The following is a 26,629-nucleotide window of genomic DNA, read 5'->3' on the forward strand; positions in this document are numbered from 1 at the left end:
GTCTTCCAGTCCATAAAAGTTTTCCTCCTTACCTTGCCCTCACTGAAAAGAGTAATTTTATTCATTCATTCATTCATTCATTTTCAATGTAATTCAATATATTTTATGAATACAAAATAAAGAGATATCAAAACACCAAATTATACAGTATCACAAAAAAGGGCAGTGGATTAGAAATCAATAAGCCTGGCTAACTTTCCAGTATATCATGCGACCTCAGAATGTGCTCTTAGGTCATTTTTCCCATGTCCCTAATCTTTGAAGTTGGAGAAACGATGACATACGATGTGGTGACTCATGAGCTGGTTGAGAAGAACAAATGAAGGATTGCTTCAGAAATCATCTGCATAATGACAGGGCGCCTAGGTGGCTCAGTTGGTTAAGTGTCTGACTCTTAATTTCAGCTCAGGTCACAATCTTGGGGTTGTGACATGTCCTGCTTCGTGCTCAGCAGGGAGCAGGGAGTCTGCTTGAGATCCCCCCTCCCCTAGCCCTCCCCCACTCATACATGCTCCCTTTCTCTTTCTCTTTCTCTAAAATAAATAAATAGATCTTTAAGAAAAAAAAGAAATTATTTGCATAATGTGCACAATCAACAAGCACAAAATGGTTCTTATAATTCTCTCTCCCTATACACATACTTTAAAAAAAAGCAGTATAAGCAACATTTATTCACTAAATCTCTGTCCCAGAAAAGAAGACAAACTCACAATTTAGAAGTAAATAATTCCTTCTGTGTAATCTCAGATTGAGGAACATCAGTGATTCTTTACTTTGTAAGGAGCAGTAATTTTGTGGATTTTTCTTTCAGGTATAAAACCAAACAACAAAATAGAATGTGGATCCTTCACGGCCTACTATTTTTCCCACACCCTGGATTTTTGTAGCTGTCCTAATCCACAGATCACTGAGCAAGTGCCTACTAAGGCGTAGTTTAGGACCATTCATCCTTTATAAACATCCACCTCAGGATGTTCTTTATGTAAATAGCATATACTGCAGAGAAAGGACAGGGAAAAGGGCTTAGGAAAAGTCAACCTTTTAGCCATGTTATCTAAACCAGAGACGAATCAGAAATACAAGAGAGTCTTGGAACAAGAATCCAAATTCAACAGTGAGACGATTGGTTAAAAAACTCTGTGGGACTTTCTAAATTAACAGAAAACCCAGAGCCCCTGCAGGTGGCCAAGTTTGATATTCAAATCATTAATATTTTGCATGTGGAGTTTTCATTAAGACAAGTTCACCACATGATGGACAATCTGTGTATATTTGCAGATGTGTGCGTGGCCATCAACCCTGTGTGGAGAAGATAATTCCCAGCAATCTCCACCTGACTCTTGCTGAAGGCAATGTCCAATCAAAGTGCAGAGCTCAGCGAATAAATGAGTTGCTTTGACAGGAAATTCCAACAGCAATTTTAATTCTGATCAGGCTTCAGGAAATGGAAAGAATAAAAACACATCAATTATAGTGACAGGAAGTTTTAAATCACATGGCGAGCAGCTGCTGCCAAAAGATGTGTCTGCCAGCTTTGTTAAGGAGCCCGGTATTTTGGTGTGACCAAAATTTTACACCAAAATGTTAGAGGCTGACATCACTCCCTAATTGCATGTTATCTCTCTACAAGGGTAAAGAAAATGACACGCTACTGAAAGCATATCATTATTACAAAAAAAAATAATAACTCAACTGTAGGGGTTTGGAACACATTTTTAAAAATGAACACATATAAATATACTCCTCTGCACAGAAAGCAAATCTGCCTGCCAATTAAACTGTGACCATCCATAGCTAATTCAAATCTTGTTTAATCAACACTTGGGGAAGAGCATTCATTCCATTTCATGACCACGGACTAGATTCTTCTTGAATAGTCTCTTTCCCTTTCCAGTGCATTTCTTAATAATTTTAATCTAGATCCAAAAGAAAGATGTCGAGAAGAAATCATAGGCAACAGAGAACAAGTCAACATACTTGTTGAATGGTCCATACCGCTCGGCAGGGCGGGAGGAGGGGAGAGGTGGTTTTCTACATGGGGTACCGAGTATGCCTTACCTTCAAAAGAATTTTAACTCAGACTTACTTTAAACAAATTATAATATAAATTCATTTTCCTAAGATTTATAAAGTGCCTTTCTATAAAGTTCAAAGGGGGCTCAGAACTTTTCTCTGATTTGTTGCCTTTCCTGCTTCCTGCTTAGGAACCTGGGGAGAGATGTTAATGACCATGTGCTCATAAACAGCCCATGGAAGAGGTTATAACTCAAATTCTACTTTTCCTCACCCAATTAAAGGCTTCTCCTTTTCCTAAAGTTCCATGGACCCTGGCATCTTAACTGATAAAATCCGAGTTTATCAACCTCCATTGATAAACTAGAGACAAAATTTCAATGTTGGTCTCACAAGTTCGATGCAATGGCATTGAATGGGTATTTCAGAAATCCAACTAAGTAACATTCACTATTCTCAGTGTGTTACACCAGTACAGCCAGTACATCTAGCAATATTTACCAACATTTGACACATTGTTAGGTTTTAGAAATTTAAAAATAAGCCCTTCAGTTAGATAGGAGCAAAGCAAATGTTACTTTTTTAGCTTTTGTAGGACAGTAAATAGAATAGAAACAGAATTGATGAGAAAGATCATGGACTGACATCTAGGTTTCTGGAGGGTAGAGGTAATAATTGCCCACCAATTTATAGTTTCCACAGCACATAGAGATGACATGAAATAACAAACAACTTGCCTTCTGACTTTTCACTGGCCTTTCCTGTGTCTGTTTTCAGGCTGCCTGACTTGGGAGAAAGAGTAAGAGTTTTTGATTCAGACTTAGCTATGTTGAACCCAGTTCCTAGTGCCAGGCTGGTGTGTAACTTTAGGCAAATTTCTTATTCTCTCTTTGTCAGCTATCTCATTTGAAAGTGGGAATAATGACAGTAACTCATATGGTTGCTGAGAGGATTAAATAAAACATTGAATTTAAGGGACTTAGTATAAGACTTGACATATAATAAGTATGTAATAAACATTAGATGATATAATACTTATTAATGTTGATATTAATGACTCTCTAGTTTATCTTTTTGCCTCATTTTGCCCTGATATTTATGACACTCTCCAACTTGGTACATTTCTCCATGAAGACCTTCCTTTTAGCTTAATTGGCACTAGCTGAGGGCTCAGGGTTCTTCACTGGGTAAGACTTGGTGGATGGCCTTCCTGTTCTAGTCATCTAAATGCCCTACATGCTGTGTCTGAATTGCCCAAGAAAGTAGGCCTCTTCAATAACTGAGCTGTTGCCATCCCTCCTTTCTCTGTGGTGGCCCAGCTCTTGCTATAATTATCTGAGAAGCCAAGACGTCATAGACTGTGGATGCTTAGTGCCTTCTGCTGGCTCTTCCTGCAAATAACTGCCCTGGGAAGCAAAGAGTGGAAAAGATGGTTTCTCTGGCCTCATTTTCTAGCTTTCCCTGAACTCAGAGTGTCCAGGGCCAGCTAGTTTTGCTTCCGTTATGAATCCCTTAGATCATAACTAGCATAAGATAGGACTCTTACCCTATTATCATCTACAGGAATCCACGATAAAATGGTCACAACCTAGGTGTAGAAGGAGACACAAACTTGTACACCCTATACTTACACTGCTAATAATTTCTCCAGGGATGCTGGATCTGGATGGCTGAGGGGCAGACAGGTAATGAACAATATCGTAGGATAGTAGTATTAAGACTACTATATGAAACAGCAAATTTCTTCATATGCAACTGCAGAGGACAAAACCCAAGGCGTCATCAGATATTCTATATTGTTTGGGAAATGGTCATCCACTGAGAGACCACATAAATTTTAATTCCACTTCAAAATTCTTATTTCAACCCTTCACGGGTAGCCTGCTTTGGGATTCCAAACCCAATTCTCCAAGTCCCAACCCAGTCAGCACACCACTGTTTCATTTAATATTTTTGTTTCCTGTTCTTGCCATTTGGCTTTGTTTGACATCTGTCTATATTAACTATATTTTTCATTGACATTACTAGCTTTGGCAGCTCAAAGAAACAAATCCTTTGAGTCTGGCTGTGCTATTCTTCGGTATTTCCTAGATCTCTAGGTTATGCACTGTCAGCAGTCTTTGTACCTAAATCCGCCTGCTTGGTAGTTGACATTCATGGAGTGCCAGCAACATGATGGACCCTGGATAGCAACGGGAGGAAGGTTCATGTTCTCGGCTAAGCAATTTATGAGTCTAAAGCCCACACAGCATTTCTTGTTACATTAAATTTTAAGGGAGTTACTGGCAGTGATATTTCATGCTTGTCATTTGTAGATTCTTAAACAAAAGGACTAGACATTTACTAACCAAACTGCATGAAATCCAAAAGGCCCTTTCATAAAGTATTATTGATATTTCTGCTAAACAAACATTACATCCTCCCCTATCCTTCCCTTCTCTGATTATAAAAACCCAGGAAAAAGGATCAAGAAATGTATGAATAAGACTTTCTTGAGTCACAAGTCCATACCGCAAGTGCTAATCAAATCACTCCCTTATTTATATTTCTCAAATTATCTACATATAATAGTTGAATTTTTCCTCTGAATTCTCAGTATCACAGCCTTCAGAATGAATAAAGGTATGTTACTTTGGAAACAAGCCTGTTATGAGAGAGTTCCAACACATGCTAGCATTTAGTATCCAAAACCAAGAAGTTATTTTTTAACCCTCCCTTTTCAAAGCCCACCATGCCAAAATATATAAAGAGTTATTAAGAAACTAAGAAAAGAAAATAACAAATCTAAGAACTTTCAAGTCTGCATTTCTCTCTATTTGCTTCTCTTACTTACTACTCATTTTGATTTCTACTTAGCCCAAATGCAAAAGCAGTAAAATAAGCTTTCTAAATAGCTATTTCCTTTTGAAGACCACAATCTGTGTCAGTTTGCTAGGGCTGCCATATCAGAATACCACAAATTGGCTGTTTTAAACAACAGAAATGTATTTACTCACAGTCCTGGAGGCTAGAAATCCAAGATCAAGGTGTCAGAGAGTTGGTTTCTTCTGAAGTCTCTCTCCTTGACTTGTAGATGGCTGCCTTCTCTCTGTGTCTTTAACTGGCCCCCCTTCTGTGTTCGCCCAAATTTCTTCTTCTTTTATCAGTCATATTGAATTAGGGTCACCCTAATGACTTAATTTAATGACCTCTTTAAAAACACCATCTCGAAATATAATCACCTTCTGAGGTATGGGGGCTGGCCAGCACTTAAACATATGAATTTTGGGGTGACACAATTCAGTCCAAAACACCCACTACAAACCTTGGTAGGTGTACTATCTATTGCATCATAGATTTGTTTCTTAAAGCTATGTTCAGGTAGAATTTTAGTGAACAAGCAGTTCTCAAACTGTGGTGACTAGTGGTATTAACTTCCCTTGCTAGACATGCAAATTTAGAGGACGCGCTTCAAATCTTCTGCATCAGAAATTCTAAAGGGGATAGGGGCTGAGCAACCTGTGTTTAGGTGATTCTGAAGCATGTTAAAAGGAGAACTACCTGAATTAACCAAATGGCAATTTTAACATATTGTAAGAGATATATATTTTTTTTAATTTTTATTTATTCATGATAGGCACACAGTGAGAGAGAGAGAGAGGCAGAGACACAGGCAGAGGGAGAAGCAGGCTCCATGAACCGGGAGCCTGACGTGGGATTCGATCCCGGATCTCCAGGATCGCGCCCTGGGCCAAAGGCAGGCGCCAAACCGCTGCGCCACCCAGGGATCCCTGTAAGAGATATTTTGAATGGAACACTGTAGTAGATTCTTTTACGAAGCAAAGAGCCCTTGTGAAAATTTTTGTATTTTGGGAATTTTGAATTTTAATGCTGTGTTTTTTCATAGGGAAGCACATCAGTATTTCATTTGATTACGTCTGATATTCATGCTGCCAATTATTTTGAAGTATGTGTACATGTATGAATATAGGTATTGCTAACCCATAACTTTAGCTTATTAATTTTTACTAGGTTCACTAGTTACTGTCTCCTGTGTTCTGTTTCAATTTACTCAGGTCAAACCCCAATTGTAGCTCCTTCCAACTACTTCTCCCAAGCATTTCTCATTCCTTGAAAGGAGATCTCCCATGCTGAACTAAGCACCGATCAAAATTCCTTACGTCACATTACTTCAGAATTACCAAAATTACAGATTTAAGTGGAGGTCCTTCCCTTTTTTTCCTCTTACATTCTAGAATTACAAATCAGTCCAATTGAGAAGACAGATGCTTTTCTGGCTATTTTGTGCCTAAGAATAGAAAAATTACCTCTAGCAGCTACTAAGTCATGTTTTGATTGTTGTTGTTTTAGGCCTAAATATTTCAGCAGCAAATAATGAAACACACAAAACTCAGAGGTGCTCTGAGTTTTTTATTCCTTTTGCAGACAACCAGATCTTTGGCAATTTTTCTCTAAGAAAAATTACATTTTGATAAACACCCACCCACACCAATATACACACACTCAATCATACAAGTATGTGAGCACTTTTCTGAGGTACTGGACAATGGCAGGGCCACTGTGCTTTTATCATCTAGTCAAGGTAGGAATTCTGACCTTTTCTGAGCCAGTAAACAAACAAACAAACAAACAAAAAAACACTTTTAATCTAATTGTATTTTACATTTTAAAAATGTTTAATCACCTGAATGATGATAGATACTATTCATGATTAGTTTTTACACTGATATATTTTTTAAGGATTTTATTTATTTATTCATGAGAGAGAGAGAGAGAGAAAGAGAGAGAGGCAGAGACATAGGTGGAGGGAGAAGCAGGCTCCCTGCAGGGTGCCCAATGTGGGACTCAATCCTGGGACTCCAGGATCATGACCTGAGCCAAAGGCAGATACTCAACCACTAAGCCCCACAGGTGTCCCTAGACTGATATTTTCATGAAGCCATTCAACCTAAATGGAGGTAGGATGTTCTAAAGCTATGCTAGCCTGGCAGAAAGAGAAATGAAACATTAGTGACCAGCAAAGAAGGCCACTGTCATCACTGAATCTGAGTTAAGGAGATTTATTCTATAAATCTATAAGTCAAAAATAAATAAATAAATAAATCTGTAAGTCAATGGATCACAGAATCTTTGACATTCTAATTAAAACTATGGGATCCTTGCTGAGAACAATGCACCCAGACTCATGCACCATCCTAAAAAAGTAATAGGGGGCTTACAGACCCTAAAACAGGAGCTCCCACTGTCCTGGGATAGACCTTGAGTCTAGTCTTGGACTCAATTCAAACATCCTCAGAAATGGAGGATGATATTAACTCTTTTCCCCAAGGATCTCTGTAAAGATTGTTTGCAACATTTAAAATTTATGTCCTTTTTGTTTGTTTGTTTGTTTGTTTGTTTGTAGTCTTTAGTGCATAAATAGATTGGTGAAATCTAGCCCTGCTCATAAGGAAGGGTGCTGGGTTACGAAAGGAGATCAATGCTCGAATAGGGGCTTAAAGACATTTTGTAGACATTTAAATGAAAGAGAGATGGCATTCCATTGCAGAGGGAGGGTGAAGTAAGAAACGCTTCTTTAGAGAAGAGCCTTTACAGGATGGGAAGAATTTTAAAAGGTGTAGTTAGCCAGAGGAGGTGGAAGGGGTGGAGCTAGAAAAGGTATTTCAGGAGAAAAGAAGACACAGTAAAAAGTGCTGTCAGGAGACAGAAGTGGTTTTCCAAATGCCCTTTGATGAGAGAAGTGATCCTTAATCCAAGCTGTGCATTCTCACTGTTTGGACAGATTTTAAGACCCTACCCCAGACCCATTAAACCAGAATTTCTGGAGGTGAAACCCAGACATCTGTATATTTTTAAAGCTCCCATGTGTTTCTAACATGCAGCCAGGGTTAGGAACCACAGGACCAGAGCAGAGAGACTGAATTGCAGACAGTGGGAGATGACATGAGACTGGCTAAGTAGGTTAGTGTCATACACAGGAGGGCCTCCTATGCTCACATGGCATTTTGCACTTAGCCAGAAGTCATTGTAAATTTTTCAGCAGGGGGTGACATGATGAGAGCTGTCCTGTTGAATTATTTTTTGTTGAAAGTTGTCCTGTTGTATACATTAAGCGCATACAGATCAAGTGCATAGAAACGGGACATTGACTCTCTTCCATGCCTAGTCATCATGGAAACAGAATGCCATCCTTCATTAAGGGCATGTTTCCAACATGTTCCTTGTGATGATTGCTGCTCTCTTCCATACGTTCTTCAACAAAATGAGGTATCTTTCCACCTATCGTGTCTCGATTATCTGGAATTTCCTGAAATGTTTTTTCCACTTTGTCTCCTGTTTGTGCAGTCAAGCAGCACCATTGGTCAATTCTCTAATATCAAAATATGATAACCCTGAAAATGTTTTGGAAAAAATGTATTTTCTTCTGAAAGAAAGAGGCTGTCTGGTTTGAGGCAAAGTGGTATCATGGGAAGAAGTTTAAAATCAGGAAGCACAGAGTATGAATCCCAGCTTGGCTATTTGTTAGCAAGTTAAGCTCTCTGAATCTTAGTTTCTTTATAAAGTATGGAGTAGTGTGATCTGTCTGGCATAGGAGTGAGGACTATTAGTAAATATGTGGATTCCATGTTCCACTGGGCAAGTAACAGGAGCTCCACCAAGGGTAGCTTTTATTAACTAATGTCAACCAAATCTTAAAAGTAGAATTCATAATGTGACCTTTGATAGCTTAGCTTTTCTTCAGAGAAATTATTATCTTCCCAAAGTAGGGGATGAAAAATGCAGTGCAAGGAATACAATTCTGTAAATGTCCTGTTACTCAATGACATTTTTGAGAGAGATACTGCTACCTAAAACAATGTTCTACGAAGTGAAGAACAGGTACATATCTCATAATAAAAATTCTAAAGTAACACGCCATTCAAATCTGCAAAAAGAAAGGGTTTCTGGAAGTGAGAAGATATTTGGTGATTTCAAATAAATACATGGAATATTTTATGGAAACATTTGGACATCTAGTTCAGATATGTGCAAATGGTAATTTTTAAGCTAAAATTTCTGAATACTGATAACAGGCATTGTGTTAAGCATTTTACAGGGAATTTTATTTTTTGAGTGTACTACGTATAGTCTGCACTACAATCCTGTGAGGTTTCTTCACGTGAAGAAATTAAGGCTGAGAGAAGTTATAGAGAACGCTGCTGTGTATGCAGCTTGTAAGCTGCCTTTGCCTCTGTTATATCCTTGACCTCTCTTCATTGTCATGCTAGATGTCTGTTTCACTGACTTCTCAAGAAATCCCAGTCCCATGATCACTGAGCTACTTCGTCTCTGCAATCATACAGTCTCCTGACCTTGGCCCTGCCCGGTTCTACAAAATCGTTAGACATTTTATTATGTACTTAATACAGACAATATAAAAGATTGCATTCCTTGGTAGTGTTTTACCATTTTCAAAGACTAAACATGGGCAAAATAGGGCAAAATGAGTTATACTTCCTTGTTGTTCTTTTATCATTACTATCAAAGATCAATTCCCAGAACCAGAATATGAGTCTATTCAGTCAGAGGACTTCACTAACACCCTCTATAAAGTATATTAAATAATTCATTCCTTAAAAATATTAAGAAAATGCAGATGTTTTTATTTTTAAAAAAGACATTAAGTTCTATCACTGATACCTTCCAAGGCTATGTTAAAAATTAATGCTGAGAGCCATACTTATTATAATTCTTGTTTGTTAGGGAAGAATCATTAAAACTACCTGGCCTAATGAATGTAAATGTTAAGAGGAAATTTCATAATGACCTTTTTTTATACTTCAAAGAATAATACATATAGCAGATCTTCCAAAGTGTTGCCAGATTGAAATTTCTTAAAATCTTTCACTGCCAACATACTGCTGGTGTTGAAATACAATCCCTGTCTTTCCCAGCTTCAACAAACATATTTAACACATTTATGCATATATTAGTTAGTGTAAACATGACTCACTTAAGTAGAAAGGGTTTTTTAAAATTTTAATATTTCATCACCATGTCATTCAATGGAAACTACCTGGAGGCTACTATGAGGGAGTGTCAAACATCTCTCATATAAAACATCATTATACATTAGCAGAAACTCTGTTCAGTCAAGAAGAATGGCATATTGGCTGGAGGCAAGTCTATAAACCACATGCAGTTTTAATTAAATTCATTAAAAATGCTGTGTCTCTCAGTAGATTTGAGGGCAGATAGAACCACTTAACAATAGCCAAGACCTAATCCAGTTTGTCAGAACTAATAATAATACAAATGCAATTTCTCACACAGGGACATATCCAAAAAAGTTCACAAATGAGCAATTGTGGTGCTATTTTTTAAAGTAATATTTATAAATTATTGCAAGATGTTACCAGTCTCAGACCATGGTTGCAATGTCTAATTCCAATGAGTTGATAAAAGGTGCTATTAATAAAAAGGCACATCTCGGGCAGCTGACATAACTAATTGATCAAGTAATCTGAGTAAAAATACAAGATTTACTAGGAAACCCGGACAAGGATGAAATCACTCAATTTTCCAAAAGCCAGAGGCCTTGAAAAAAAAAAAAAGGAGACCACAACACTTTTATGTCTAACCGAAACCAAATAAAATGATCCCAACGTACAAATGGGCTTCAGATGATATAATGTGACGAGAGATTTCAACTATGTAGGCAAACCTTTCATTTTCTTACCCAAATATGCCAAGCCAAGGATTACCAAAATAGAGAGGGAGGGGGAAAGTCCTATTTCCTCAGTATGTTGTCTCCGAGGGTGGCAAGGAACATTTTTTTTCTCCTCTTCAAATTTCACCATACCTCACTGAACTAATGCTCGATGTAACATTTGGACTTCACGATCTGGGTTAAATTAAGACAAAATAAGATAAAATGGACCCAGATGAACATGAATTTACCTAGGCTGACACTTTTAGTAATGGTTATTGGAAGGTGCATCACCACCAGCCCACCCAAGAATCGCTTGCGCAGCCAAAATCACTGTTTGTCTGGAGAACGTGAGGACGACTGGGACATTATTTAGTTCTGCTAGATGACCCCGCAAAGGCTTCCACTGTGCGTGAACTAAAGAGAGAAAGAGACAACTCTCCTGTTCAAACTCTCCATCCAGGTACTTCAAGAAGTGTAGTATATCTCTCTGTCCTCTTGGGAAAACTGGCATCTCAAAAAACACATTGTTGCTAAGAAAACTCAATTTTGGCAAGAATAGTATCCTGATCCATCTCATGAGGGGAAAATTGGTATGACATAAGATTTCCTCAGTCCTCCAGTGGCGAAATCAATCTCTATCATTGAAATAATTGTTTAAGGAAAGGCATTTTCCAATCATTTTCTCATTTTATCTTCATAATATCTTAAGAAGAAGGTTGGAAAGATACAGGAATTTTGTGATGTCTAAACATATCAAGAATGGTTGTTCAAAAGAAGGATAATTGTTTTGTAAGTTGAAGCTGTAGTATAAAAAATAGGAAGGGAAGGGAATTTTAAAAGGGACCCAAAGAAAGGGACACACATATGAATGTCAGTGTCCTCAGCCAAAGAATGTATGGAACACCAAGGGAATGAAGAGATTAGTGATGCACACAGCACATCTCATCCTCTGTGTACAGTTAATAAACTGCAAACTCAGACACATTTCATCATATTATTACATATTTTGTATTTTGCTTCTAGACTTGGACCTAATATTATCTGGTGTGCTATTTCATGGCATGTCCATATACCTGACCCCAACTGCTTAATCAGCAACATGAATGCGTTTCTATTCACTAAATGACACTAGAGAATAATCAGGTAGAGGAACTTATGTTATTCCCAGTTTCTTTGAGCCATCAGCTAAGTCCTGCTTCCCAGGATCAAAAAAACATTGGCAACAGCCTGAGCCTTCAATATACCACACTTACAGAGACAATGGCCACTTGCTTTATTGACCACAAGGTACAAATACCACACTACAACTTCTAGGCTGTTCAGTGAGACCAACTTTTCTCCCCAGTAGTCCAAAAACTTCCTGATTTTATGAAAAGGGAAGCTTCTCAGTCCAATATGTTTTTCTGCAACAAAATTATCTGAATTGATGGGGCACCCGGGTGGCTTGGTTTTGGCTCAGGTCATGATCCCAGGGTCCTAGGATCAAGTCCTCAGTCCAGCTCCCTGCTCAGTGGGGAGTCTGCTTTTCCCTCTCCCTTTGCCCTTCCCCCCTGTTTGTGCACTCTTGCTCTCTCTCAAATAAATAAAATCTTTTTAAAAATTATCTGAACTGTTATCAAAATTAGAATCCTTAAGTGATAATTTTATAGGAAATCTTATTCCACATTAGGGCTCTATAATATAGTAACCAGGGTTTTGTTTGGTTGTTTCTTTTTAAACAGGTCACCAAGTGTAACAACTTTCCTGGATCCTGGCCCTCACAAGCCACTTCCTAATTTGCACAGTTGGTCCTGCCACACACAGGTCCAGCATTATGCACATTCACAGAGAAATAAAGGAAGTTCAGAGCTCAACATTAAGTTGACTTTATTACTGCTTCCCCTCCAACCTTGGGATCCACTTCTATAAATGAGCTCTTTCCTTGTTGCTAGAATGTAAACCTCCCCCTGAACATTGGTTACTTTCTTTTTTGTCTAATTAGCTAGGGTCTTTAATGTTATATTCAATACTTTCATCTCTCCAGAACTGATTTTCTTGCCATGATTTTCCTAATACTCGTTGGGATTTTTAGAGGACCAAATAAACAGTACCCAAATGAGAAATAAGACAAAGACAGAAGTGGAGTGGGACCAAAATAACACTTTCATTATGGATAAAGACTGGGTGAGAATGTAGTTTCCTGAGCAGGCCAAATAGATCTGCTAATTAATTTCCTGAGTTAGGTGGATTTATATACTCATTCACAGACTTGAAAGGCCTCCCAAGTGAGTGTTAAGTAGGATGAATGGTACACAGGAATAGAATGTAACTTGTATGTTATAGGTATCCTCATTCCCCCAACAAAAGACTGAGACTGCCTAGGTTATATTTCTAAATCTAACAACCAGATAAGTCACCATATCTTCTCTAGGGGTGGGGGCTAGGGGTCCAGGAGAGTGAGTAAAGAGGTGGCAAGAGGCCAGCAGTGTTACACTAACGGAGCTTCATATTGAAGGAAAACAACAGATGTGGTCAGAAAGAGCGTTCAGTTGATGCAATTCTCTCTTACCACATGGGAGGCTTGGGTTAGATTTCCAGGCTATGCACCCAGAGGGCAGGGTTTTGCAGGGTCAAAATAACAGCACCGTTCTTTTCTGTCCAAGTTCTGAACTAATTGAGAAATTACATCAGGAATAAAACAAAAACCAAAGTATCATCATTACTACCAATAGGGATAGGTTGGCAATTTTAACTTACTGTGAAGACAAAACTGGACTTACTGCACCTTTCCCCCAGATTTGAGACCCTGGACCAGCTTACATGAGGCAGAGCAAAAATTCTTCCTGATGTCACTACCTCTACCTGGTCTGGGGATGACAGTAGTATAAAAAGACCAAATTTCCCATGCCTAGGAGCACTGATGAATTAGTTATATCCTATCAAGAAATTCTAGCCAAAAATTATCATCCACCAACCTTCATACAACTCTACTTCTATTAGGAGAAGAAAAGAAAGGCACAAAAGTCAAGGGTTTTGAGGGAATCTTGCTCTTCCTGGAAATCAGTAGAAAATAAATATAGGCATTTCCTTCGTACCATAAGTCCCACTATCACATGCCCCAGTGAAGCCTAGGTCATATGGTTGAGTTTCCATTGCCTTCAACTGAATATTCCAAATTTGATCCCTTTGCCTGCCTAACCCATATGGAGATTGCATGGAGCTCTCCTGCCACCATTTTCATGTCCTTGGCTAGTTATTTGTTTACAACTTTTTTTTTTTTGCATGCTTTATGCCACAAGAGCTGAGCATACTTCTCTTTCTACTTAGTAGCCATCACTCCCTCTACTTTTGCAGTTCCTCTTTGAAATTTCCTGTTCTTTACTTCCTTGCTATTGCTCAAATGCAGCAATAGCTTTTCTTTTTTTTTAAGATTTTATTTATTTATTCATGAGAGACACACAGAGAGAGAGGCAGAGACATAGGCAAAGAGAGAAGCAGGTTCCTCGCAGGGAGTCCGATGTGGGACTCGATCCTGGGACTCCAGGATCACGCCCTGAGCCAAAGAAAGACGCTTAACTGCTGAGCCACCCAGGCATCCCGCTCCTTTTCATTTAAGAGTTTTAATTGAGATGAGGTAGGATACAGTCTCAGAATCCTTCTCCATACAACAGTCCAGAGAGTCACTACCAATAGATTTCAGTTGTCCCTCAAGATCTATTTCTATTTGGGATGACTTTATACTGTCATTCTTTAAGAAATGTATTGCCTATCATCAGAAGTTCTGGATACTATGTTACCTTTTACATGCCACATTTTTTCTGCCACCTTAGTATTTTCTTCTTCTTCTTATTTTTTTAAACTTTCTAAATACCTTTCTCTACTACAAACTACATTAGCAGCCTGGTACTATATTACACTTTAGGACATCCCTTTGTAGGCCAATGCATTAACTCTTTTGGTTAGAATTTGCTTACCTACACTGCTACCATATTCCCCTATCACGCACACTTAACCACTGTTTGTATCTTCTAGAGCTAGGACCCTGTGGATCCCTTTCTGGCAGGTCTAGTTACATCAAGGTTCCCACTGTCATTCCTATCCCATCACTCACTAATATCCTATAGTGAGTTTTATACTTGCCATTTTATTTTTGTTTATTGTATGTCTCATGTCTGTTTTTTCTTTTATTATTATTTTGGGGCTTTACATTAAGTGAATATTTTCTACTATAACACCTTAATGTTAAATAATTTTCACCATTTCTTGATTTATTTCCTGCTTCAGATTTATATTAATCCCAATGATGTGTAGAAATGTTACACCTATATAGCTCTATTATGCTTCCCCCCTTTTCATGCTGTTATTGTCATGCATAATACATCTCTACATGTTACAAAGCCAACAATGCATTGTTATAACTATTGCTTTATATAATTGTATGTATCTTAAAGAAGCTGAGAAAAGAAAGGAGAGCAATTACATACTTCTGGCCTTTCTTATTTAGCCTTTGTACTTGGCTCTCTTCATTTGTTCCTGTGCATTCAGATTATCATTTGCCAAATGTAGCTTTATTCCTACCCACTTCTTTTGTAATGCTAACAGCAATATACATTTCTATATTGTATAGATCCAGCAATATAATGATATGCATAGTGTTTTATATAACTTCTCTAAACTAGTTAAGAGAAGAAACAGAATGCATTTATATTGTCTTCTGTAGTTACATAATTAATTGTCTTTACTTACATTCTTTGTTTTTTCCTGTGGATGTGAATTTGGAATCACTTGCTCCTAACGAAGAATTTCCTTTAGTGTTTTTTCTAAGGTGGTTCTGCTAGCAACAAATTTTCTTGGTGCTTCTCTCGGTGCTCATTTATCTGGGAATGTTTTCATTTCACTTTCATTTTTAAAAGACAGTTTTGCTAGGTTCACATTTATTGTTGCCAGTTTTTCCTTTGAGTACTTTAAATGTCATCCCACTGTCTTCTGCCTGCCATTGTTTCTGATGAGAAGTCAGTTGCTAATCTTGTTTGGCTCCCTTATAAGTGAAAATCCATTTTTCTCTTGCTGCTTTCAATATTTACAGTAGGATGTGTCTCTTGTGAAACTCTTTGCATTTATCCTACTTGGAATTTGTTGAGACTCTTGTGATTGTAGATTAATGTTTTCAGCCATTATTTCTTTACATATTTTCTTCTGCTCCTTTCTCTCTCACCTTTATCTGGTTCTTCCATCATATATATGCTGATTCACCTAAGGGTATCTGCATTTCTCTGAGGATCTCTTCATTTTTCTTCATTCTCTTTTCCCTCTGAAGTTTAGACCGGATACTCTCTATCAATCCATCTTCTGCCAGTTCAATTTACTGTTGTGCTCAACAATGAATATTTTTTTTCAATTTTATACTTTTCAAATTCAGGATACATTTGGTTCTTTTTTTATAACTTGCATCTCTTTGCTAATATTCTCTAATAAAATATTGTAATCATATCTTCATTTATTTTTTAAAGCATGGTTTCCTTTAGTTCTTTGAAAAAATCTATTTATTCATACCTCTTTCTCTCTCTCTCTCTCTCTCTCTCTATATATATATATATACACACACACACACACGGGGGGGCGGGGAGAGAGAGAGGGAAGAAGAGAAAGAGAGATAAACTACTACTACTTTGAAGTTTTCTTCTGATATATCCAACATCTGCTCACTTTCATAGGCAGGTTTATTTGCCTGCTTTTTCCCATCAGACTTCCATTTTCATTGTATGCCTCATATTTTTGTTGGAAACTAGCTATTTTATATAATACATTGTAGAAATTCTGGGTTCTGGTTGATTCTCCTCCCACTTTTCCAGGAGTTGGGCTATTGCTATTTGCTTCTTTGGTTAGTGACTAGATTATTTTTGCAAAATTTGTTCTCCCCCCTCCCCACATAGTGTGAAGCCTCTGATATTGCTTCTTGGAGGATGTAGCCTTGGACATGTGCAAAGTCATTCTGGAATGATGGTCCTTTGCAGTCCTTTTAATCACCTCTTTCCTTGACTATACCCTAATGTTAAGTTCCACTAATTGCTAAGAATGCTCTGGGTTTTTTTGGCAATGTCCTGGGGCACAAATTTCTCCATGGTTTGATCCAATTAAATTCAGACTCCTTTAGAAAAATAGCTTCGAGATCAATTTTTGAGATTGTCTGATCCCAGGAGGGCTCTTTTTAACTCTTGGTTTCCCTGGCTTTGTCTTAGTAAACTAGTCAAGCTATGGTTTAGCTTATATCTCAAATGCATCTACCAGTTATTTCTTAATTGCTTTACACCATAACCTTCGCTGTTTTGAAAATGTCCTTTGGCTTAAACATCCCCACACTCTGTTGCAAATGAAGTCAGCTTCTTTGGGAAGAGATTTTAAGCTCTGTGTTTTATGGCCTGCTTTTTCCCCTGGACAAAATCTCTGCCGAAGCTCTGGCATGGAGGGAGGGGACAGCAGCACACCTCTTCAAATTACACCCCTGCTTTCAGAGCTGGATGCTTGGCAGACTGGGATCCTGCTATAGCCTCTGGTCATTTGACTTGCCTGTCCCTAAGTGGAATCTCTGCTTTACATATGAATTGGATGAGAGTGATTAGGGCCCCAGAATTCTTAGAATGCTGAAGCCAAAGTAAAGTCCCTATCTTTCAAGTTTAGGCTAGGCTGAAGAAGAGTATGCCCACCTCTCAGTTGTCCTTGCTTGGAAGGTAGGCTCTATAACAGGTAGCTAACCGGTAGCTAATGGCAGATAATGGGAATGCTAATGTTCTGCCTCTCCCAGGAAGATACTGTAGCCCTCCAACTGGAAGCTGGTGGGAGAGGCAGCTCTGTGTTCTTTTTTTATTTTTCCTTTTTTAAATTTAAATTCAATTTGCCAACACATATTGTAACACCCAGGGCTCATCCCATCAAGTGCCCTTCTTCGTGCCTGTCACCTAGTCACCCCATTCCCTCATACACCTCCCCTTCCACAACCCTCTGTTTCGCAGAGTTAGGAGTCTCTCATGGTTTGTTTTCCTCTCTAACTTTTCCCCACTCAGTTTCCCTCCTTTCCTTAAGGTCCCTTTCACTATATTCTTCGCTGCATCTTTTTGAAGCAGACTTTGCTTCAAGCTAAACTGAAGAGAAGAGGGAGTTCAAATATCACAGACTCTTCCTGTTCTTATCAAGTTTTAGTAAGTATTCTTTAATAGATGTTTTTTCATTTATTGTATGCCCTTGGGATCATTTCCAGAGACTTTAAATAGGTTTTTTGTTTGGGGGGTATTTTTTTTTCAACAATGCTCACCAGTTTTAAAGGGAAGCAAATCCACAAAACTCCCCATGTTGCCATGCTAGCAGTGAAACCTTTATATACTTCTTAAGTTAGTCAACATAGCAATTGTTATTCTTCAGGAAATAAAAAGGTTTGTTATACCCTGTAATGTTCTTTAATCCTGGCATTTCTTGAATCTATTATTGATCAAGAGCAATGAAAAGAAATGTCCTCTTCATTTTGGGGTGCTATGGGAGTTATATTCAAAAAGTATTAATGTGCTCTTCTATTTGTCTTCCTGAACATAATGATTTTCACTCTAGTCTACTTATGGCATTCATTTGCTGGAAGAGAGACTAGAATTTGATACAAAAGTATGACAATAAAACAGCTAAGGTGAGGTTCAGCTCCCCTCTCAAAAGAGAGTTAGGTTTAATTGAAGAAGAAATAACATTCCAAATTCCTTTTCCTTACCATTTAGAATATCAAAACTGTAAAGATCATCCCCTCTATATACTCCTCCCCCTAACCTATGGGGGAAGTTAAACACAGGAGTTTATTTCCAGATAAGTGGCAAGGAAAGGAGCATGCAGAGAGAAGAAGAGAGAAATTTTTTAGATATATCTGGATTTCCACTTTTGGGAGAGAAGCAGTGGGAAGGGTGCAGCATAAGATAAACTAGGAAGATAAATGAACACAGGTACCCTTGGATCACATTTCCTGTTTGGGAAGCTAGGAGGAGACCATTACACATCTGGTCTCATTCACTACGAGGTACCCCAGCCTGGTGGGGTTGGTTGTCATGAGAAGATGGAGAGAAGAACTGATGAGTGCTGCTGAGCCTCCCTCAGATCATCTGAGGTATGGATGCTGAACTGAGGGCCAGTTTGCCATGAGGGTCTGTTGTGGTAGATAAAGTGGCTACATGGGCTGGGGACTGACTTCTAGGCCAGGGGCTGGATAGAGGATAGGGCATTGATTCAAGGTCTAGAGATAAGGAAAGTTAAAAGGAAACCAGATTATCAAGAAGAAAATGACCCATACTCCTAAGAACATTACCAAGCAAAGAGAACAGATACTAGTCTACCACCTACACACTATAGCATGGAGTGCCAGTGCCCAAGAGGTCAAAGAACATCAATCCAAAGAACAGCAGATGTCAGCCAGCATACTGTCAAGGACTGACACAAAGTCAGAGTCCCTATTCTCCCTCCCCACTCCACCAAAGCCATGTGATCATATAAATCTCACCTTTTTGCCCTCTGCATTTGGCCATAATTTTAGGAAGAAAGTGGGAGTAAGGTTTAAGCATTTATACCCAATTTTAACTGCATATACCAACTGAGACTGTTTAAAATAAGAGATTGCACTAAAGTTGTTTATTTCATACATTTTCCCCATTTTCCTCTGGTAGCCAGGTAGTATTACAGAAGCTGCCGACAAACTAAAAGAGCTGCATTCTCTCTGCATTTCTGACTTATAAAATGAGTTAATTCTGTTAAGAACACTGTAAGTACCTGAGTGTGCTGGGCACATATAATATTTTTTACCTCCCCCTTTTTCTTCTCATGTCAGAGTAGGCATTTTTTTTAAATATATATTTTTGGCTATCCACCATCCAAATGTTCTCTTTTGGAAGGGAGTGTACCAAAACAGTCTCCCTTGGCGGAAGCTGGGCTAGGGCAGTTAGTTATTTCTCTGCCTGGCCTCTCATAGCTAATGTAGGGCATGTAACCTAGATTTAGCTAAGTGGACTTTCATATTGCTCTTTAAATCTCAACTGAGTACTGTCAAGGTTCAGGGAGAAGTAGGGGTTTTCAAAGCAGCAGTGATGACAGTTTCAATCCTGAGTGTAACTGTGAGCGTCCAGTGACAGGAAATCCAGGATGCTTGGTCTTACAGCACTGAACAGATTCAATGGCATGATCTTCTTAGCTGCTGTCTCAGTCATCTTGGGCTGCCATCACAAAATACTATAGACTGAGTGGCTGGAACAACGGAAATTTATTTTCTCACAGTTCTGGAGGCTGGGAAGTTTAAGATCAAGTTACCAGCAGATCCATTTTGTCAGAGCTCCCTTCCTGGCTTGCAGACGCCTCCTCACCCTGTCCTCACATGGCCTTCCCTCTGTGTATGCATGCAGAGACAGAGACAGATCTCTTTCTTCTTCCTCTTACAAGGCCACCAATTCTATGGGATTAAGATTCTACCCTGATGACCTCATTTAACCTTAATTACCTCCTAAAAACCCTATTTCAAATACACTCACAGTAGAGGTTAGGGCTGCTTTGCTTCAATTTCTAACCTAAGTCTAATTCATCAGTTCTATCAAGTAGCTCATATCTTTCCAACAAATCTCTTTTATATTTAGGTTAACCAGAGCTAATTTTTATTGTTGGCAACCATGGACCCAGACTGGCACAGATATGAGTATCAGAAGACAATTACCCAGGGAATTGGTGTTGGTTATTTGCCCTAATAGTGGCTAAAGAAAATGAAAACTCAGATTCTGAGAATGAGAACCTGTCAGCCATAACAAATAGCTGGATAATTTTTTCTCTGTGGTGATCTTTAATGAAGTGTCCATTGAAAAGAAGGATTTAAGGGATCAAAGTGTCACTGCCACTGAACAGACTGAATGGCATGAAGAATTTAAAGACACTAGGGTGAGGTGAATGCTTCTAATGGGACTGGACAGCTTAAAGAAGAGATGACAAATTCAAATCTCTATATTTTAGCTCAAGGCATAAACCCAGGGAATTTCTCTGGTTGTGATAAACATCTGCATACACGTCTGCCAAAATCAAAAGCAAATTTTAAATTTTGTGGGCTCCTGAATAAAAGCCCTCTGAATTGCCAGCCTCACCAAGTTGCTCATGTGAAAGTGACAGTGCTGATTAGCAAATAATGGAAAACTGAATATGGGGGAAACTATGGAGGCTTGGGAGTACACCCCCAAACCACAGTCAATACTAAGCCTTTCTTGACAGCCAAAGAAGACCCACCTCATTTCTTTTTTGCATCTGCATCATCTTACATCAGGGCTGAGACAGCTCTCTGCCTATCTACAGCCCTTGACTGCCACCTGCCACAAAGGGCATCATGCCAGCAGGACCTGGTGAGTAAGCTGGGTTATCTCCAATACCTGATTAAGACAAGTAGGCTAGAAGATGAGGAAAAATCTCTGAATATGTAAGACCTGACATTTCAGAAAAGTGTCCATAGGTCTAGAGGTCTGGTGGACTTCAAACAATATGGCAAATGCACTGTTTATCTAATACTATGAGTCATAATGCTTGGTGGGCCAGAAGAGCTACCATGTACATGTTCATTCCATTTTACCAGGTGACTCAAAAGGCTTCTTCTACCTTTAAATGGGTATAATACTTAGCAATTATGGTCCCACTGATTCAATGGCACTCAGAGTGTCTGTGGTAAATCAGACAAATAGCTCTAAAAGGGAATCATGGAAGAGGTCTTTAGATTTGAGAGCAATGGTGTAGCTTCTTCATTATGTTACTACACCTTTGAGAGACAGGAGTTGGTTTGCCACTGGACCCAAGTAGAGATTAAAGGATGACTATACAATACTAGGTAATTATGGAAAACAAACCATGCTTATGTGTTATGTGTTATGAATTGGAGTGTTATCTGATACATCTAGCCATAAGCGTCAGGAGGATCCACTGTTAGATCATCAGGATGGGCAAGTGTTATATATTGGGTTGCAGCAAAAGTCTCTATGAGTCAGGTGCCCACACTCTCCAGCATTCTTACTTCTGGTACACTGTCTCTCCTCCTTCAGCCTAATGAGAAACTCCCTGTAACTAGCTGCCTAAAGAGAAAATATTTGAGCCTGGATTCTGGGAAATTCTAAGTGATATGCTAACATAAGCCAGAGATGGACTGCTGGAAGTATAGCTCACAATTAGAGGATACAAATGGCAAGAATATTAGGAAAGAAGCATATGGAGGAACCTTTCAATATAGATCTAGAATAACAGAATATTTACTTACAACCAGAAGTTAGACACTGTGAAGGAGGCTTCTACTAATCTAATGGAAGAGTTGGTATGTTCTATATGTCATTGTTATCCTGTGTCCAGTTGCACAAGTGCTGAACATGGGCTCATAAAGCATCTACAATGGCAAGAATGTAGGCTATGTAGAAAAACTCAGTGGCCTTGACTCAATGCCCTTTCTATTGCCCAACCACAGATCAACCTAAACCCTCAATATCGGACCATATCTTGAAAGAATAATCAGCAAAGTTGCTCGCTTTCACCTTTTTCTATCATGCAGAGAGGAGTCAACATCTTTTCACTAGAATAACTACTTATTCTGAGTTTTTCCCCTGCTTGTCATGTTTCCCCTAGGAAGTGACCAGCAAGGTCACAGACTTACTGAAAACTTTATGTAGTGTGGGTTTGGGCTGTCTTCTTAATAATTAGCTTCTCTTGATTTCTGCCTGTCCTCGGAGCCTGTTTTTTCAATCTTCATGTTGATTCTGTGAGTTACAGAATATCCTTCCATTCAAGCTCTCCTGCTTAGACTAGCCATTATTTCCAGTGTTTAAAATTATGAATTCTAGAAGCATCTCATCCACCTCCTACCCTTTGACCCACTTTTGTTTCTCCCATTATCTGGCTTATAAGGCAGATAGTTGCTGTTAATCTTTGAGCTAAGTCAGGTCATCCAACCATTCCCACACCAAATATTTAGCACTATGCCAGATGCTAGTGGTACACAGAATTAATGTGTCCATGACCAGGGATGGGGACCTATGAGAAGGAATGCCTTGAAGGATCATGGGGATTTGATTTGGAAGTGGACCTGAGAGAAGCTGATAATCATCTATGATTACATATTTACTTGATATCAGGTCTATAATTTGGGTATTAGCAATCTTTTTTTCAGTGAAATGCATTTCTACCTACCATGTGTGAGCCTTGGAGTCAGATTTAAAAAAAAAAAAATCTCAGAACTGCTTTTCTGTTCTTAATATGAGCTTCCAGGCCCAGAGCCTTAATTGAGCCTCATTATTCATCTTCCTGATGTTAAGAGGCTCTTTAGGCACCTTAAGGTAGCCTGAAGAGCCTCCTTAGGCTCTTTTCTTACACCAAGGTTGTATGAAATACTACAGGGATGGATTCATTCTAACAGCTTTTGAAAGACAATGTTTTTATTTCATGCAAAATCTTTTACTTCTGAACTTCATTAGCACATTAACCCTTGACCCTGAGATTGTGATATGATGGTTAATTTAGTGGCTAACTGATGGTTAAATATAAAGTTACCAGACCATTTTCCTAAGGTATAACATTTTATTTTCCAGTATGGTACTGTAATGAAGATATAACCTCATTTTGAGCCTAAAGTTCACACAATGCTCTAGGCTCATTTTTCTCAATGTCCTTTCCCCTTCTATAGAACTACAGATTACAGAAATACAGGAAATAAGATGGTGCCCACTGGTACCAAGTCCTGCTCTCTCCACTTTGTCTTTTTTGTTGAATTCCGGCTTTATTTTTAGTTGTCATTTAGCATCCTTCTGTTTTCATTGGAAGGAATATTTAGGATAAATGTATTTATTTGACTGCACCATCTATGGCACTCTCCTTAGGCACTTAAAAACATAAGTTAACTTTTAGCATGAGGCTTCTCCTTTGGAATATCAAGACTGGCTAGCATCTAAGCCAGTATCTATCTTAATGTGTAATCTAAATCAAGAACTAAACCATCAAAGCTCTCCTAACCAACAGGTGAAAAGAAGGTTCAGGGGTAGGGAAAACAATTATCGTTTTCTTTAACCAGAAAATTTGTCTATTCATTATAAATAATATCTAAAAAATGTCTGTATTCCTAAAATAGCCCATCCTTTTTTTTTTTTTTTTTTTTGTCTTTCAAGAAGCTTGACAATATGATGGTAATATTTTTAAAGAAAACAAATGTCCTAAGGAAAGATCCCTCAACTGCTGACCTTGTTAACTAACAATGGGCCTAAGCCTCTACAGTTATTTCTGAAAGAGGATTAACACTTTAATCAAGTGTCAAAGGGGAAATAGTAGGCATATTTCAAGGTTGCAAAACATGGCAGATGTCAATATTTCTGGAGCAGTGTCAGTTCTACAGAACACAAATGGAAAATAAGATTAGTCTGTGTCATCTTCACTAGGGATTCTTAATTTGCATCCAGATGCTACCATGGCTTGTCTCCAAATACTTGGCTGTTTTTTAAATAGTAAGTTTAAAGAAAGAGTGTAAGGTCCAGGAATCCGGGAACCAGGTGAAGAGCTTGAGTCGAGGTTATTTCACCAAAGCCTGTGTTTTCCCAACTTATCTCCAGAGGTTTCAAGATTGGCTTCCACTATAACCCTAAGAACTGCCTGGTTTCATATTTAAAATTCCAAATAGATATTTCCACTTAGATTATCTGATAAAGGACTTTATCAAAGAATTATGCTCTTGGGGGCCACCATGGTGTAGGAAGACTTAGAAGTCAACTGTATGCCATTCAAGATTTAAATCTTGATCATTTTCTCTAATCACTTCACATGGCAGTGAGCGAGAAGGGAGAGGGAAGTGACACAGGTGTAGATAACTAACAAGGAGGTCATACACAGTTTTTGGCAGTTTGCTGTACACCATGAAGACAGAGTGGAAGGAACGAACATCCCATTATGTGAACTCTGGACGATGAAGGAAAAACCTGGTGGGGGGGGGGTTCTCATAATTGTCTCTATGTTAACAGAATGAGGCTTATTAGTGGACTTGTCCTGCTCATCAGAGTATAACTTTCCTTCTGCCCAACCATCTAACATCTGCCTGGGCATAGCTGACCTCATAAGAAGGAGGAAAATCTGTGATGTCATCAGGCCCCTGGAGGAATTCTCTATAAATCAGGGGGATCTCCTCACCCAAGTGCCTCTGGCCAGCTGTGGTGAAGTGAGGATCAGGCTGACTTCATGGGTCTCAGCTTCTGAACCTGCGAAATGATGGTCTGTGGCAGATGTGAGCTATCCAATACAGGGTCCCTCAGCCATGTGTGGCTATTGAGCACTTGAGATGTGCCTAATGCAACTGAAGAACTACATTTTTACTTTTACTTAACTTTAAAAAGGGATATTTGATTCCATTATTGAAAAGCTTTTAAATATGTATGGAGCAACTATAGCACTTGAAACTGCTGTTTCAATTGTAAATTTTAAGAAATCTAATTACTGTTCAAGTATTTCCAATGAAAATTTAGTGTTTGGGAGTGCCTGGGTGGCTTAGTTGGTTAAGCATCTGCCTTTGGCTCAGGTCAGGCTCCCAGAGTCCTGGGATGGAGCCCCACGTTGGGCTCCCTCCTCAGTAGGGAATTTGCTTTTCCCTCTGTGCCTCCCACCCACTTGTGTTCTCTCTCTCTGAAATAATAAAATCTTTATTTTTTAAAAGAAAATTTAGTGTCTAAATTGGGTTATGCCCTACGTATAAAATACAACCAGATTTTGAAGACTTAATATAAAAAAGAATGTATAATATCTCAATAATTTTTATATTGACAATATTAAAGTGTTTTAATATATTGGGTTAAAAGGATATATTATTAAAATTAATAATGGACCATTCTGTTTCTATTAGACCAGTGCCAGACTAGACTACTCTAGGCAACTCTCTTATACTTACAGCTTCTGTATTAAATATATGCTGGAGAGGATGGGAAGCCAAAGTAGAAATTCTCCTCAACCAATCAAGAAAATATTTTTTTTAAAGTGCAAAGGTGAGGGCAGCCTAGGTGCAAAGGTGAGGCAGCAGTTTAGCACCACCTTCAGCCCAGGGTGTGATCCTGGAGACCCAGGATCGAGTCCCATGTCGGGCTCCCTGCATGGAGCCTGCTTCTCTCTCTGCCTCTCTCTCTCCCTCTCTCTCTCTGTTTCTCATGAATAAATAAATAAAATATTTTACAAAAGAAAATACCTTAATTAAAAAAAATAGTGTAAAGGTGAAACAAGAGCCTTCCTTAGCCATATTCCCACACATCTCTTCCAAACTTAAATTTAAGTCATGTCTCTGCCAAGTAAAAACTTGGTGACTGCTTTGCTCTATCCTGGCCAACACAGGTGGTTTTCTCCTTCAGTTCTTATAACTGCCATGTTCATGCGTAGTTAATGCCCATGTTCATGGGAGTGAAATTAGAGGCCTGGCTGAAGTGGAATCACTGAACTCTCCTCACCACATAATCTCACTCCCATGACTTTTCCTTAAAACCCCCCCAAAACCAATGTAGCCTTAATGCATAGATCATACTCCCTCCTCCCTTGAAGGACAGTGAATACTTCCTCTTCTTTCTTATTTCTCCAGCATCATATCATTCTTCATTTCTTCCACTGATATCTATTGAGCCCTTTCTTTGTGCCAGCTGCCATGTTGAGCATGGTAGTGAAGGACATACAGCCCACTCAATGCAAACATTTAGATAACCATTAAATACAGAGTGATAAAGGAGGATATGGACTACACCCATGGTAGGAGGGACACATCACAAGTGGAATTACCAAGGAGCCAACCCTTAACTGTTCTTTCCTTTGACTTCCCAAAGGAGGCAAACAGGAGAAAGGGCATTCCAGGCAGGGAGACAGTACATGCAAGGGTATGGATGCTGACACTGTGTGGCACCGTCGTCAATG

The 26,629-nt window shown here is 38.7% G+C and overlaps 1 protein-coding gene and 1 long non-coding RNA gene across 17 annotated transcripts in view; one reads left to right on the forward strand and one right to left on the reverse strand.

Annotated features, from left to right (window-relative positions):
* DYNC1I1 (dynein cytoplasmic 1 intermediate chain 1) overlaps positions 1-26,629 on the reverse strand; it is a 438,187-nt gene that overhangs the window by 195,855 nt on the left and 215,703 nt on the right. The gene's annotated exons all lie outside the window — the stretch shown is intronic.
* LOC140609018 (uncharacterized) overlaps positions 17,325-26,629 on the forward strand; it is an 80,679-nt gene continuing 71,374 nt past the window's right edge. For all 5 annotated transcript variants that reach the window (XR_012011023.1, XR_012011025.1, XR_012011024.1 and 2 more), the window contains exons 1-4: positions 17,325-17,412; positions 17,765-17,880; positions 19,375-19,469; positions 20,332-21,078. This is a non-coding gene — a long non-coding RNA (uncharacterized lncRNA). The remainder of the gene's footprint in view (positions 17,413-17,764; positions 17,881-19,374; positions 19,470-20,331; positions 21,079-26,629) is intronic.

Source organism: Canis lupus, chromosome 18 (assembly GCF_048164855.1).
Source record: "Canis lupus baileyi chromosome 18, mCanLup2.hap1, whole genome shotgun sequence".
Classification (NCBI taxonomy): Eukaryota; Metazoa; Chordata; class Mammalia; order Carnivora; family Canidae; genus Canis; species Canis lupus.